This window comes from Ambystoma mexicanum, unplaced genomic scaffold (assembly GCF_040938575.1).
Source record: "Ambystoma mexicanum isolate Mex_15411 unplaced genomic scaffold, UKY_AmexF1_1 Mex_scaf48, whole genome shotgun sequence".
Taxonomy (NCBI): domain Eukaryota; kingdom Metazoa; phylum Chordata; class Amphibia; order Caudata; family Ambystomatidae; genus Ambystoma; species Ambystoma mexicanum.
This window is the reverse complement of record NW_027182464.1, coordinates 1,399,255-1,414,196: the sequence shown is the minus strand read 5'-3', so window position 1 is coordinate 1,414,196 and position 14,942 is coordinate 1,399,255. Positions and strand designations below refer to the sequence as shown.

Sequence of the window (14,942 nt, the reverse complement as noted above, 5' to 3'; positions counted from 1 at the left end):
TCTGGTCAAAGGTTTGCCATACCAAATGTCCTTATTTCAGAGGGCAGAAAGTCCAAACACCATTTAGATATCGGGTGGTATGAAATGAAGAGGCAAACAACAACGAATAAGCATTCTTTGCTGCTGTATTGATCTGGCCCTAAAGGGTTTTAGTTTAATGCCAATTATATTTAAAGATATAAAGATTAATGGTCCAGGGTGCTTGCAAAATGAAAACCCCCTCCCCATCACAATGGCTGGGTCATACAAGCCTGAGAGCATCACAATAGACCCAATAGACATGAGAAAAACTCGGTACCTCTGAGTGTATGTGGGCCCATGGCTGTATCAAGGACAAGGCAAAAACAGGAGGTGGCTTAAGGAGTCAGCACCAGAGGCTGTCCGATTGAGCCCTGTAAGCAACAGATGTTGGACCATCCTATAAAGGATTCTGAGGCTGATTTCAATTTTAACTTTGCTGCTGATTTAAGGATTGCTCAACCTTCGACCCACGTCTAGTTTGCTTGGATAAGCCCTGGAAATCTTTTACAGCTTGTACTGGTGGGAGATGATGTGACTTTATCAACTGCAACGGGATATGAGGCATGTGTGCCACAAAAAGCAGGTCTAGGATTTTTTTATAAGAAAGCCGCTTTAAGAAGGGAACTTTGGGCAACCCCACTGAGAGCAAAAGTATTACACAAAAGGTAAGGGGGTCAGTGGGTCAACTGATACAATAAACTAACTCACAGTCAAATGTGCTAAGTCCAAATACTACCTGTTTCTACATTTTCCAGGCTTTTTGTCTCATTTCTTAACAGATCCATTCCTATGTACCTCTGTGCTTTCAACAGAGTTTTCATTGTAAGGGAGGGACATACAGTATACCTTAAACATTCCTGGGCAGGGAAGACTCTATGTAAAAGCAAGAGTAGCAGACAGCTTAAAAGAATCATCAGCAGGACCCTCTAGATCTTCCCCAAAAAACATAACATTATTTCTCTGCATGCATGTGCGTTGAACAGCGCAAGTAGTTTGGTTAATGTCAGTGGATAAATGTCACTTTCCCACAGCGCAGAACAAAATCACTTGTACAGGCCCCTTCTGCAAAAGCATTACCACTGTAGAAAGCAGTGAAGGTGAGGCAGTGTGCAGTCACCTCCGACACTTCCCTCCTCTGATCGGCCACGATCGGCCAAGGACCTCTCTATGAGAGCTGAGGGTGGAATTTTCTGGACCTCTGTAACTTGGGGAGACATGGCAAAAGGGATCCTCAATCAACAGCTCAGCCTTTGCTTTGTGGCCTGTCCGTATATATCTGTTCTCCAAATTACCTGCCGCTGCCCAGGTGTCAGCTGGTGAGATGGAATGACCTCCCAGGTAGGATCCTGGCAGATGATTTGCATAGGCAAACCCCCTCGCTCTCTTTCTTACCCCTGCTTACTCCACAGTAGCAAGTATCTGGGCAAAATATAGTGGTCGAGGTAGGGTAGCAGTAACTAGCAACTCTGAGAAAGTAAATCTGGGGAGCTTGGCGACTTGTGGGGAACAACTGCAGAGCTCATCTCCCAGAACTTTGTGGCACGGGGAGAAGGTCTGTGGGATTTCAGTAACTTGGAGACATGCAACCTGGTCGGGAGTGCTTCAGGTCTCCTTCCTTGCATGTTCCAAGCAACTCAACAAAGCATCAACAGGCTGCCATGCCAGCCACAGAGCCCCTTTCCACATGATTAAAAGCCTAAAATCTTTTCCATGCAAACACATAGCCACCGAAAACCATATTTTCTTTGTTTTCTCTCTCTCTGTCTCTCTCTCCTCCCTCCCTCCCCCATAACCCCCCCCTCCCTACCATTCATTTTAAGTTTTCCTGCACTGCAGCACATTGTGACAATGGTATTTCACAATGGGACTGTTTGAAAGTTACAGAAATAAAAAAAGAATTAACCAACTAAAAGCAGCCAAATCCGGAGTACACTGCTAAGCCACAATTAAAGATTAAGGCCTAGAAGCAAGTAAAGCTGTAGTTCAGAGCGATGTTTGCAAATAGCTCCTTAAAGCAGTTGACGCTGGAGTGCACAACAAGAGGAAAAGTGATAATACTCAGTTTGGTAGAATGGGATAAAAAACAAAAGCAGCGTGCCACTTCTAAAAGTACAAGTCAAGAAATTGAAGGAGATGGGGCTGTTCATTCAGTCAATAGGACTCACAAGTAAAAGTCTCCCGAGGCATTAGTGTTGAATTTGGCCCAAAATGTATTGTGTTGTCGTGTATTATGTATGAAAATACAATTTCAATCTTCATTAAAAAAAGATGTATTAAAAAATAAATACTTGCAGATTAAGAAAGTTTCTGTCCTGTCGTGTGCCAAAAATAGTGAATGCTTTACGAATGTGCGTGTCATCCTTTGAAGCAGGGGCCAATTCTATTTTCCCATTTTCATTCCAATATTAGTACATGTTTTGCTGAGGTACATAGGAATGGATCTGTTAAGAAATGAAACAAAAAGCCTGGAAAAATGTTGAAACAGGTAGGATTTGGACTTACAATAAACGGACTCACAGTCAGATGTGCTATCCCTTGACCCACTGACCCGCTTACCTTTTGTGTAATCCTTTTGCTCTCAGCAGTGTTGTCCAAAGTTCCCTACTTAAAGAGACTTTCTTATAAAAAAAGATCCTAGACATGTTTTTTATGGCCCACATGCCTCATATCCCGTTGCTCTTGATAAACTCACATCATCTCCCACCAATACAAGCTGTAAAAGATGTCAAGGGCATAGCCAAGGAAATTAGACGTGGGCCGAAGGTTGAGCAATCCTTAAATCAGCAGCAAAAATAACATTGAAATCAGCTTCAGAATCTCTTAAAGGATGGGCCAACACTGGTTGCTTGCAGGGCGCAATCGGGCTGACGCCTTAAGGCAAGCGCAAAGGGAGAGCCAACCAAACCATTGATTAGGACCTCTGGACTTTCTGCTCTTTAACATAAGGACATTTGATATGGCAAACGTTTGACCAAACACCATTTAGATGTCGGATGGTATGGAATTAAGCGGCAAACAGCAATACATCAGCATTCTTTGCTGCTTTATTGATCTGGTCCTAAAGGGTTTGGTTTAATGCCAATTATATTTAAAGATAAAAAGATTCATGCTCAACGGTGCTTGCAAATCGACACCCCTCTCCCCATCACGATGGCTGGGTGATGCAAGAGTGAGAGCATCACAGCAGACCCAGAGACATGAGAAACACTCTGTACCTCTGAGTGCATGTGGGCCCATGGCTGGATCAAGGACAAGGCAAGAATAGGAGATGGCTTAAGGTGTCAGCACCCAGGCTGCCCCATTGCGCACTGCCAGCAACAGATGTTGGACCATCCTTTAAGAGATTCTGAGGCTTATTTCAATGTTAACTTTGCTGCTGATTAAAGGATTGCTCAACCTTCGACCCGCGTCTAGTTTGCTTGGCTAAGCCCTGAAAATCTTTTACAGCTTGTATTGGTGGGAGATGATGTGAGTTTATCAAGAGCAACGGGATATGAGGCATGTGTGCCACAAAATGCAGGTCTATGATCTTTTATTTGAAAGCCACTTTGGAAAACCCTACTGAGAACAAAAGGATTACACAAAAGGAAAGGGGGTCAGGGGGGCAAGGGATAGCACATCTGAATGTGAGTCATTTAATTGTAAGTCCAAATCCTACGCGTTTCGACATTTTTCCAGGCTTTTTGTTTCAGTTCTTAACAGATCCACTCCTATGTACCTCTGTGCTTTCAACAGAGTTTTCATTGTAATGGAGGGACATACAGTATGCCTTAAACATGCCTGGGCAGGGAAGACTATGTAAAAGCAAGAGTAGCAGACAGCTTAATAAATCATCAGCAGGACCCTCTAGACCTTCCCCAAAAAACATAACATGATTTCTATGCATGTATGTGCGTTGAACAGCACAAGTAATTTGGTTAATGTCAGTGGATAAATGTCACTTTCCCACAGCGCAGACAAAATCACTTGTACAGGCCCCTTCTGCAAAAGCATTACCGCTGTAGAAAGCAGTGAAAAGGTGAGGCAGTGTGCAGTCCCCCCACCCCCGACCCTGATCGGCCACGATCGGCCAAGGACCTCTCTATAAGAGCTGAGGGTGGAATTTTTCTGGACCTCAGTAACTTAGGGAGACATGGCTAAAGGGATCCTCAATCAACGGCCCAGCTTTTGCTCTGTGGCCTGTCCGAATATGTCTGTTCTCCAAATTACCTGCCGCTGCCCAGGTGTCAGATGGTGAGATGGAATGACCTCCCAGGAAGCATACTGGCAGATGATTTGCATAGGCACACCCCCTCTCCCTCTCTCTTAGCCCTGCTTACTCCACAGTAGCAAGTATCTGGGGAAAATATAGTGGTCGAGGTGGGGTAGCAGTAACTAGCAACTCTGAGAAAGTAAATCTGGGACACTTGGCGACCTGTGGGGAACAACTGCAGAGCTCAGTGCCCAGAAGTTTGTGGCACAGGGAGGAGGTCTGTTGGATTTCAGTAACTTGGAGACATGCAACCTGGTCGGGAGTGCTTCAGGTCTCCTTCCTTGCATGTTCCAAGCAACTCAACAAAGCATCAACAGGCTGAGATACCAACCACAGAGCCCCTTTCCACTTGATTAAAAGGCTAAAATCTTTTCCATGCAAATACATAGCCCCCAAATACCATATTTTCTTTGTTTTCTCTCTCTCTCCTCCCTGTCTCCTTCCCTCGCTCCCTCCCACCCTCCCGCACTCTCTCTTCCCCCCAGCCCCTCTCCCTCTCCCTACCATTAATTTTAAGTTTTCATGCACTGCAGCACATTGTGGCAATGGTATTTCACAATGGGACTGTTTGAAAGTTACAGAAATCAAAAAAGAAATCAACCAACTAAAAGCAGCCAAACCCGGAGTACACTGCTCAGCCCCATTTAAAGATTAAGGCCCAGAAGCAAGTAAAGCTGTAGTTCAGAGCGATATTTGCAAATAGCACCTTAAAGCAGTTTACGCTGGAGTGCACAACAAGGGGGAAAGTGATAATACTGAGTTTGGTAGAATGGGATAAAAAAAAACAAAAGAAGCGTGCCACTTGTAAAAGTACAAGTCAAGAAATTGAAGGGGACGGGGCTGTTCATTCAGTCAAGAGGACTCACAAGTAAAAGGCTCCTGAGGCATTAGTGTTGAATTTGGCGCAAAATGCATTGTGTTGTCGTGTAATATGAATGAACATACAATTTCAATCTTCAATAAAGAAAGATCTATTAAAAAATCAACACTTGCAAATTAAGAAAGTTTCTGTCCAGTCATGTTCCAAAAATAGTGAATGCTTTACGAATGTGCGTGTCATCCTTTAGAGCAGGGGCCGATTTAAATTTCCCATTATCATTCCAATATTAGTACATGTGTTGCAGAAGCAAGCGCAAAGGGAGAGTCAATCAAACCATTGATTAGGACCTCTGGTCAAAGGTTTGCCATACCAAATGTCCTTATTTCAGAGGGCAGAAAGTCCAAACACCATTTAGATATCGGGTGGTATGAAATGAAGAGGCAAACAACAACGAATAAGCATTCTTTGCTGCTGTATTGATCTGGCCCTAAAGGGTTTTAGTTTAATGCCAATTATATTTAAAGATATAAAGATTAATGGTCCAGGGTGCTTGCAAAATGAAAACCCCCTCCCCATCACAATGGCTGGGTCATACAAGCCTGAGAGCATCACAATAGACCCAATAGACATGAGAAAAACTCGGTACCTCTGAGTGTATGTGGGCCCATGGCTGTATCAAGGACAAGGCAAAAACAGGAGGTGGCTTAAGGAGTCAGCACCAGAGGCTGTCCGATTGAGCCCTGTAAGCAACAGATGTTGGACCATCCTATAAAGGATTCTGAGGCTGATTTCAATTTTAACTTTGCTGCTGATTTAAGGATTGCTCAACCTTCGACCCACGTCTAGTTTGCTTGGATAAGCCCTGGAAATCTTTTACAGCTTGTACTGGTGGGAGATGATGTGACTTTATCAACTGCAACGGGATATGAGGCATGTGTGCCACAAAAAGCAGGTCTAGGATTTTTTTATAAGAAAGCCGCTTTAAGAAGGGAACTTTGGGCAACCCCACTGAGAGCAAAAGTATTACACAAAAGGTAAGGGGGTCAGTGGGTCAACTGATACAATAAACTAACTCACAGTCAAATGTGCTAAGTCCAAATACTACCTGTTTCTACATTTTCCAGGCTTTTTGTCTCATTTCTTAACAGATCCATTCCTATGTACCTCTGTGCTTTCAACAGAGTTTTCATTGTAAGGGAGGGACATACAGTATACCTTAAACATTCCTGGGCAGGGAAGACTCTATGTAAAAGCAAGAGTAGCAGACAGCTTAAAAGAATCATCAGCAGGACCCTCTAGATCTTCCCCAAAAAACATAACATTATTTCTCTGCATGCATGTGCGTTGAACAGCGCAAGTAGTTTGGTTAATGTCAGTGGATAAATGTCACTTTCCCACAGCGCAGAACAAAATCACTTGTACAGGCCCCTTCTGCAAAAGCATTACCACTGTAGAAAGCAGTGAAGGTGAGGCAGTGTGCAGTCACCTCCGACACTTCCCTCCTCTGATCGGCCACGATCGGCCAAGGACCTCTCTATGAGAGCTGAGGGTGGAATTTTCTGGACCTCTGTAACTTGGGGAGACATGGCAAAAGGGATCCTCAATCAACAGCTCAGCCTTTGCTTTGTGGCCTGTCCGTATATATCTGTTCTCCAAATTACCTGCCGCTGCCCAGGTGTCAGCTGGTGAGATGGAATGACCTCCCAGGTAGGATCCTGGCAGATGATTTGCATAGGCAAACCCCCTCGCTCTCTTTCTTACCCCTGCTTACTCCACAGTAGCAAGTATCTGGGCAAAATATAGTGGTCGAGGTAGGGTAGCAGTAACTAGCAACTCTGAGAAAGTAAATCTGGGGAGCTTGGCGACTTGTGGGGAACAACTGCAGAGCTCATCTCCCAGAACTTTGTGGCACGGGGAGAAGGTCTGTGGGATTTCAGTAACTTGGAGACATGCAACCTGGTCGGGAGTGCTTCAGGTCTCCTTCCTTGCATGTTCCAAGCAACTCAACAAAGCATCAACAGGCTGCCATGCCAGCCACAGAGCCCCTTTCCACATGATTAAAAGCCTAAAATCTTTTCCATGCAAACACATAGCCACCGAAAACCATATTTTCTTTGTTTTCTCTCTCTCTGTCTCTCTCTCCTCCCTCCCTCCCCCATAACCCCCCCCTCCCTACCATTCATTTTAAGTTTTCCTGCACTGCAGCACATTGTGACAATGGTATTTCACAATGGGACTGTTTGAAAGTTACAGAAATAAAAAAAGAATTAACCAACTAAAAGCAGCCAAATCCGGAGTACACTGCTAAGCCACAATTAAAGATTAAGGCCTAGAAGCAAGTAAAGCTGTAGTTCAGAGCGATGTTTGCAAATAGCTCCTTAAAGCAGTTGACGCTGGAGTGCACAACAAGAGGAAAAGTGATAATACTCAGTTTGGTAGAATGGGATAAAAAACAAAAGCAGCGTGCCACTTCTAAAAGTACAAGTCAAGAAATTGAAGGAGATGGGGCTGTTCATTCAGTCAATAGGACTCACAAGTAAAAGTCTCCCGAGGCATTAGTGTTGAATTTGGCCCAAAATGTATTGTGTTGTCGTGTATTATGTATGAAAATACAATTTCAATCTTCATTAAAAAAAGATGTATTAAAAAATAAATACTTGCAGATTAAGAAAGTTTCTGTCCTGTCGTGTGCCAAAAATAGTGAATGCTTTACGAATGTGCGTGTCATCCTTTGAAGCAGGGGCCAATTCTATTTTCCCATTTTCATTCCAATATTAGTACATGTTTTGCTGAGGTACATAGGAATGGATCTGTTAAGAAATGAAACAAAAAGCCTGGAAAAATGTTGAAACAGGTAGGATTTGGACTTACAATAAACGGACTCACAGTCAGATGTGCTATCCCTTGACCCACTGACCCGCTTACCTTTTGTGTAATCCTTTTGCTCTCAGCAGTGTTGTCCAAAGTTCCCTACTTAAAGAGACTTTCTTATAAAAAAAGATCCTAGACATGTTTTTTATGGCCCACATGCCTCATATCCCGTTGCTCTTGATAAACTCACATCATCTCCCACCAATACAAGCTGTAAAAGATGTCAAGGGCATAGCCAAGGAAATTAGACGTGGGCCGAAGGTTGAGCAATCCTTAAATCAGCAGCAAAAATAACATTGAAATCAGCTTCAGAATCTCTTAAAGGATGGGCCAACACTGGTTGCTTGCAGGGCGCAATCGGGCTGACGCCTTAAGGCAAGCGCAAAGGGAGAGCCAACCAAACCATTGATTAGGACCTCTGGACTTTCTGCTCTTTAACATAAGGACATTTGATATGGCAAACGTTTGACCAAACACCATTTAGATGTCGGATGGTATGGAATTAAGCGGCAAACAGCAATACATCAGCATTCTTTGCTGCTTTATTGATCTGGTCCTAAAGGGTTTGGTTTAATGCCAATTATATTTAAAGATAAAAAGATTCATGCTCAACGGTGCTTGCAAATCGACACCCCTCTCCCCATCACGATGGCTGGGTGATGCAAGAGTGAGAGCATCACAGCAGACCCAGAGACATGAGAAACACTCTGTACCTCTGAGTGCATGTGGGCCCATGGCTGGATCAAGGACAAGGCAAGAATAGGAGATGGCTTAAGGTGTCAGCACCCAGGCTGCCCCATTGCGCACTGCCAGCAACAGATGTTGGACCATCCTTTAAGAGATTCTGAGGCTTATTTCAATGTTAACTTTGCTGCTGATTAAAGGATTGCTCAACCTTCGACCCGCGTCTAGTTTGCTTGGCTAAGCCCTGAAAATCTTTTACAGCTTGTATTGGTGGGAGATGATGTGAGTTTATCAAGAGCAACGGGATATGAGGCATGTGTGCCACAAAATGCAGGTCTATGATCTTTTATTTGAAAGCCACTTTGGAAAACCCTACTGAGAACAAAAGGATTACACAAAAGGAAAGGGGGTCAGGGGGGCAAGGGATAGCACATCTGAATGTGAGTCATTTAATTGTAAGTCCAAATCCTACGCGTTTCGACATTTTTCCAGGCTTTTTGTTTCAGTTCTTAACAGATCCACTCCTATGTACCTCTGTGCTTTCAACAGAGTTTTCATTGTAATGGAGGGACATACAGTATGCCTTAAACATGCCTGGGCAGGGAAGACTATGTAAAAGCAAGAGTAGCAGACAGCTTAATAAATCATCAGCAGGACCCTCTAGACCTTCCCCAAAAAACATAACATGATTTCTATGCATGTATGTGCGTTGAACAGCACAAGTAATTTGGTTAATGTCAGTGGATAAATGTCACTTTCCCACAGCGCAGACAAAATCACTTGTACAGGCCCCTTCTGCAAAAGCATTACCGCTGTAGAAAGCAGTGAAAAGGTGAGGCAGTGTGCAGTCCCCCCACCCCCGACCCTGATCGGCCACGATCGGCCAAGGACCTCTCTATAAGAGCTGAGGGTGGAATTTTTCTGGACCTCAGTAACTTAGGGAGACATGGCTAAAGGGATCCTCAATCAACGGCCCAGCTTTTGCTCTGTGGCCTGTCCGAATATGTCTGTTCTCCAAATTACCTGCCGCTGCCCAGGTGTCAGATGGTGAGATGGAATGACCTCCCAGGAAGCATACTGGCAGATGATTTGCATAGGCACACCCCCTCTCCCTCTCTCTTAGCCCTGCTTACTCCACAGTAGCAAGTATCTGGGGAAAATATAGTGGTCGAGGTGGGGTAGCAGTAACTAGCAACTCTGAGAAAGTAAATCTGGGACACTTGGCGACCTGTGGGGAACAACTGCAGAGCTCAGTGCCCAGAAGTTTGTGGCACAGGGAGGAGGTCTGTTGGATTTCAGTAACTTGGAGACATGCAACCTGGTCGGGAGTGCTTCAGGTCTCCTTCCTTGCATGTTCCAAGCAACTCAACAAAGCATCAACAGGCTGAGATACCAACCACAGAGCCCCTTTCCACTTGATTAAAAGGCTAAAATCTTTTCCATGCAAATACATAGCCCCCAAATACCATATTTTCTTTGTTTTCTCTCTCTCTCCTCCCTGTCTCCTTCCCTCGCTCCCTCCCACCCTCCCGCACTCTCTCTTCCCCCCAGCCCCTCTCCCTCTCCCTACCATTAATTTTAAGTTTTCATGCACTGCAGCACATTGTGGCAATGGTATTTCACAATGGGACTGTTTGAAAGTTACAGAAATCAAAAAAGAAATCAACCAACTAAAAGCAGCCAAACCCGGAGTACACTGCTCAGCCCCATTTAAAGATTAAGGCCCAGAAGCAAGTAAAGCTGTAGTTCAGAGCGATATTTGCAAATAGCACCTTAAAGCAGTTTACGCTGGAGTGCACAACAAGGGGGAAAGTGATAATACTGAGTTTGGTAGAATGGGATAAAAAAAAACAAAAGAAGCGTGCCACTTGTAAAAGTACAAGTCAAGAAATTGAAGGGGACGGGGCTGTTCATTCAGTCAAGAGGACTCACAAGTAAAAGGCTCCTGAGGCATTAGTGTTGAATTTGGCGCAAAATGCATTGTGTTGTCGTGTAATATGAATGAACATACAATTTCAATCTTCAATAAAGAAAGATCTATTAAAAAATCAACACTTGCAAATTAAGAAAGTTTCTGTCCAGTCATGTTCCAAAAATAGTGAATGCTTTACGAATGTGCGTGTCATCCTTTAGAGCAGGGGCCGATTTAAATTTCCCATTATCATTCCAATATTAGTACATGTGTTGCAGAAGCAAGCGCAAAGGGAGAGTCAATCAAACCATTGATTAGGACCTCTGGTCAAAGGTTTGCCATACCAAATGTCCTTATTTCAGAGGGCAGAAAGTCCAAACACCATTTAGATATCGGGTGGTATGAAATGAAGAGGCAAACAACAACGAATAAGCATTCTTTGCTGCTGTATTGATCTGGCCCTAAAGGGTTTTAGTTTAATGCCAATTATATTTAAAGATATAAAGATTAATGGTCCAGGGTGCTTGCAAAATGAAAACCCCCTCCCCATCACAATGGCTGGGTCATACAAGCCTGAGAGCATCACAATAGACCCAATAGACATGAGAAAAACTCGGTACCTCTGAGTGTATGTGGGCCCATGGCTGTATCAAGGACAAGGCAAAAACAGGAGGTGGCTTAAGGAGTCAGCACCAGAGGCTGTCCGATTGAGCCCTGTAAGCAACAGATGTTGGACCATCCTATAAAGGATTCTGAGGCTGATTTCAATTTTAACTTTGCTGCTGATTTAAGGATTGCTCAACCTTCGACCCACGTCTAGTTTGCTTGGATAAGCCCTGGAAATCTTTTACAGCTTGTACTGGTGGGAGATGATGTGACTTTATCAACTGCAACGGGATATGAGGCATGTGTGCCACAAAAAGCAGGTCTAGGATTTTTTTATAAGAAAGCCGCTTTAAGAAGGGAACTTTGGGCAACCCCACTGAGAGCAAAAGTATTACACAAAAGGTAAGGGGGTCAGTGGGTCAACTGATACAATAAACTAACTCACAGTCAAATGTGCTAAGTCCAAATACTACCTGTTTCTACATTTTCCAGGCTTTTTGTCTCATTTCTTAACAGATCCATTCCTATGTACCTCTGTGCTTTCAACAGAGTTTTCATTGTAAGGGAGGGACATACAGTATACCTTAAACATTCCTGGGCAGGGAAGACTCTATGTAAAAGCAAGAGTAGCAGACAGCTTAAAAGAATCATCAGCAGGACCCTCTAGATCTTCCCCAAAAAACATAACATTATTTCTCTGCATGCATGTGCGTTGAACAGCGCAAGTAGTTTGGTTAATGTCAGTGGATAAATGTCACTTTCCCACAGCGCAGAACAAAATCACTTGTACAGGCCCCTTCTGCAAAAGCATTACCACTGTAGAAAGCAGTGAAGGTGAGGCAGTGTGCAGTCACCTCCGACACTTCCCTCCTCTGATCGGCCACGATCGGCCAAGGACCTCTCTATGAGAGCTGAGGGTGGAATTTTCTGGACCTCTGTAACTTGGGGAGACATGGCAAAAGGGATCCTCAATCAACAGCTCAGCCTTTGCTTTGTGGCCTGTCCGTATATATCTGTTCTCCAAATTACCTGCCGCTGCCCAGGTGTCAGCTGGTGAGATGGAATGACCTCCCAGGTAGGATCCTGGCAGATGATTTGCATAGGCAAACCCCCTCGCTCTCTTTCTTACCCCTGCTTACTCCACAGTAGCAAGTATCTGGGCAAAATATAGTGGTCGAGGTAGGGTAGCAGTAACTAGCAACTCTGAGAAAGTAAATCTGGGGAGCTTGGCGACTTGTGGGGAACAACTGCAGAGCTCATCTCCCAGAACTTTGTGGCACGGGGAGAAGGTCTGTGGGATTTCAGTAACTTGGAGACATGCAACCTGGTCGGGAGTGCTTCAGGTCTCCTTCCTTGCATGTTCCAAGCAACTCAACAAAGCATCAACAGGCTGCCATGCCAGCCACAGAGCCCCTTTCCACATGATTAAAAGCCTAAAATCTTTTCCATGCAAACACATAGCCACCGAAAACCATATTTTCTTTGTTTTCTCTCTCTCTGTCTCTCTCTCCTCCCTCCCTCCCCCATAACCCCCCCCTCCCTACCATTCATTTTAAGTTTTCCTGCACTGCAGCACATTGTGACAATGGTATTTCACAATGGGACTGTTTGAAAGTTACAGAAATAAAAAAAGAATTAACCAACTAAAAGCAGCCAAATCCGGAGTACACTGCTAAGCCACAATTAAAGATTAAGGCCTAGAAGCAAGTAAAGCTGTAGTTCAGAGCGATGTTTGCAAATAGCTCCTTAAAGCAGTTGACGCTGGAGTGCACAACAAGAGGAAAAGTGATAATACTCAGTTTGGTAGAATGGGATAAAAAACAAAAGCAGCGTGCCACTTCTAAAAGTACAAGTCAAGAAATTGAAGGAGATGGGGCTGTTCATTCAGTCAATAGGACTCACAAGTAAAAGTCTCCCGAGGCATTAGTGTTGAATTTGGCCCAAAATGTATTGTGTTGTCGTGTATTATGTATGAAAATACAATTTCAATCTTCATTAAAAAAAGATGTATTAAAAAATAAATACTTGCAGATTAAGAAAGTTTCTGTCCTGTCGTGTGCCAAAAATAGTGAATGCTTTACGAATGTGCGTGTCATCCTTTGAAGCAGGGGCCAATTCTATTTTCCCATTTTCATTCCAATATTAGTACATGTTTTGCTGAGGTACATAGGAATGGATCTGTTAAGAAATGAAACAAAAAGCCTGGAAAAATGTTGAAACAGGTAGGATTTGGACTTACAATAAACGGACTCACAGTCAGATGTGCTATCCCTTGACCCACTGACCCGCTTACCTTTTGTGTAATCCTTTTGCTCTCAGCAGTGTTGTCCAAAGTTCCCTACTTAAAGAGACTTTCTTATAAAAAAAGATCCTAGACATGTTTTTTATGGCCCACATGCCTCATATCCCGTTGCTCTTGATAAACTCACATCATCTCCCACCAATACAAGCTGTAAAAGATGTCAAGGGCATAGCCAAGGAAATTAGACGTGGGCCGAAGGTTGAGCAATCCTTAAATCAGCAGCAAAAATAACATTGAAATCAGCTTCAGAATCTCTTAAAGGATGGGCCAACACTGGTTGCTTGCAGGGCGCAATCGGGCTGACGCCTTAAGGCAAGCGCAAAGGGAGAGCCAACCAAACCATTGATTAGGACCTCTGGACTTTCTGCTCTTTAACATAAGGACATTTGATATGGCAAACGTTTGACCAAACACCATTTAGATGTCGGATGGTATGGAATTAAGCGGCAAACAGCAATACATCAGCATTCTTTGCTGCTTTATTGATCTGGTCCTAAAGGGTTTGGTTTAATGCCAATTATATTTAAAGATAAAAAGATTCATGCTCAACGGTGCTTGCAAATCGACACCCCTCTCCCCATCACGATGGCTGGGTGATGCAAGAGTGAGAGCATCACAGCAGACCCAGAGACATGAGAAACACTCTGTACCTCTGAGTGCATGTGGGCCCATGGCTGGATCAAGGACAAGGCAAGAATAGGAGATGGCTTAAGGTGTCAGCACCCAGGCTGCCCCATTGCGCACTGCCAGCAACAGATGTTGGACCATCCTTTAAGAGATTCTGAGGCTTATTTCAATGTTAACTTTGCTGCTGATTAAAGGATTGCTCAACCTTCGACCCGCGTCTAGTTTGCTTGGCTAAGCCCTGAAAATCTTTTACAGCTTGTATTGGTGGGAGATGATGTGAGTTTATCAAGAGCAACGGGATATGAGGCATGTGTGCCACAAAATGCAGGTCTATGATCTTTTATTTGAAAGCCACTTTGGAAAACCCTACTGAGAACAAAAGGATTACACAAAAGGAAAGGGGGTCAGGGGGGCAAGGGATAGCACATCTGAATGTGAGTCATTTAATTGTAAGTCCAAATCCTACGCGTTTCGACATTTTTCCAGGCTTTTTGTTTCAGTTCTTAACAGATCCACTCCTATGTACCTCTGTGCTTTCAACAGAGTTTTCATTGTAATGGAGGGACATACAGTATGCCTTAAACATGCCTGGGCAGGGAAGACTATGTAAAAGCAAGAGTAGCAGACAGCTTAATAAATCATCAGCAGGACCCTCTAGACCTTCCCCAAAAAACATAACATGATTTCTATGCATGTATGTGCGTTGAACAGCACAAGTAATTTGGTTAATGTCAGTGGATAAATGTCACTTTCCCACAGCGCAGACAAAATCACTTGTACAGGCCCCTTCTGCAAAAGCATTACCGCTGTAGAAAGCAGTGAAAAGGTGAGGCAGTGTGCAGTCCCC

The 14,942-nt window shown here is 43.9% G+C and overlaps 2 non-coding genes across 2 annotated transcripts; both read right to left on the bottom strand.

Moving 5' to 3' along the window:
- Positions 1-5,298: 5,298 nt before the first annotated feature.
- Positions 5,299-5,405, bottom strand: LOC138560822 (U6 spliceosomal RNA). The gene has a single exon (XR_011299288.1). It is a non-coding gene; the product is annotated as a U6 spliceosomal RNA (small nuclear RNA).
- Positions 5,406-10,739: 5,334 nt separating this feature from the next.
- LOC138560821 (U6 spliceosomal RNA) lies at positions 10,740-10,846 on the bottom strand. The gene has a single exon (XR_011299287.1). It is a non-coding gene; the product is annotated as a U6 spliceosomal RNA (small nuclear RNA).
- Positions 10,847-14,942: the final 4,096 nt, after the last annotated feature.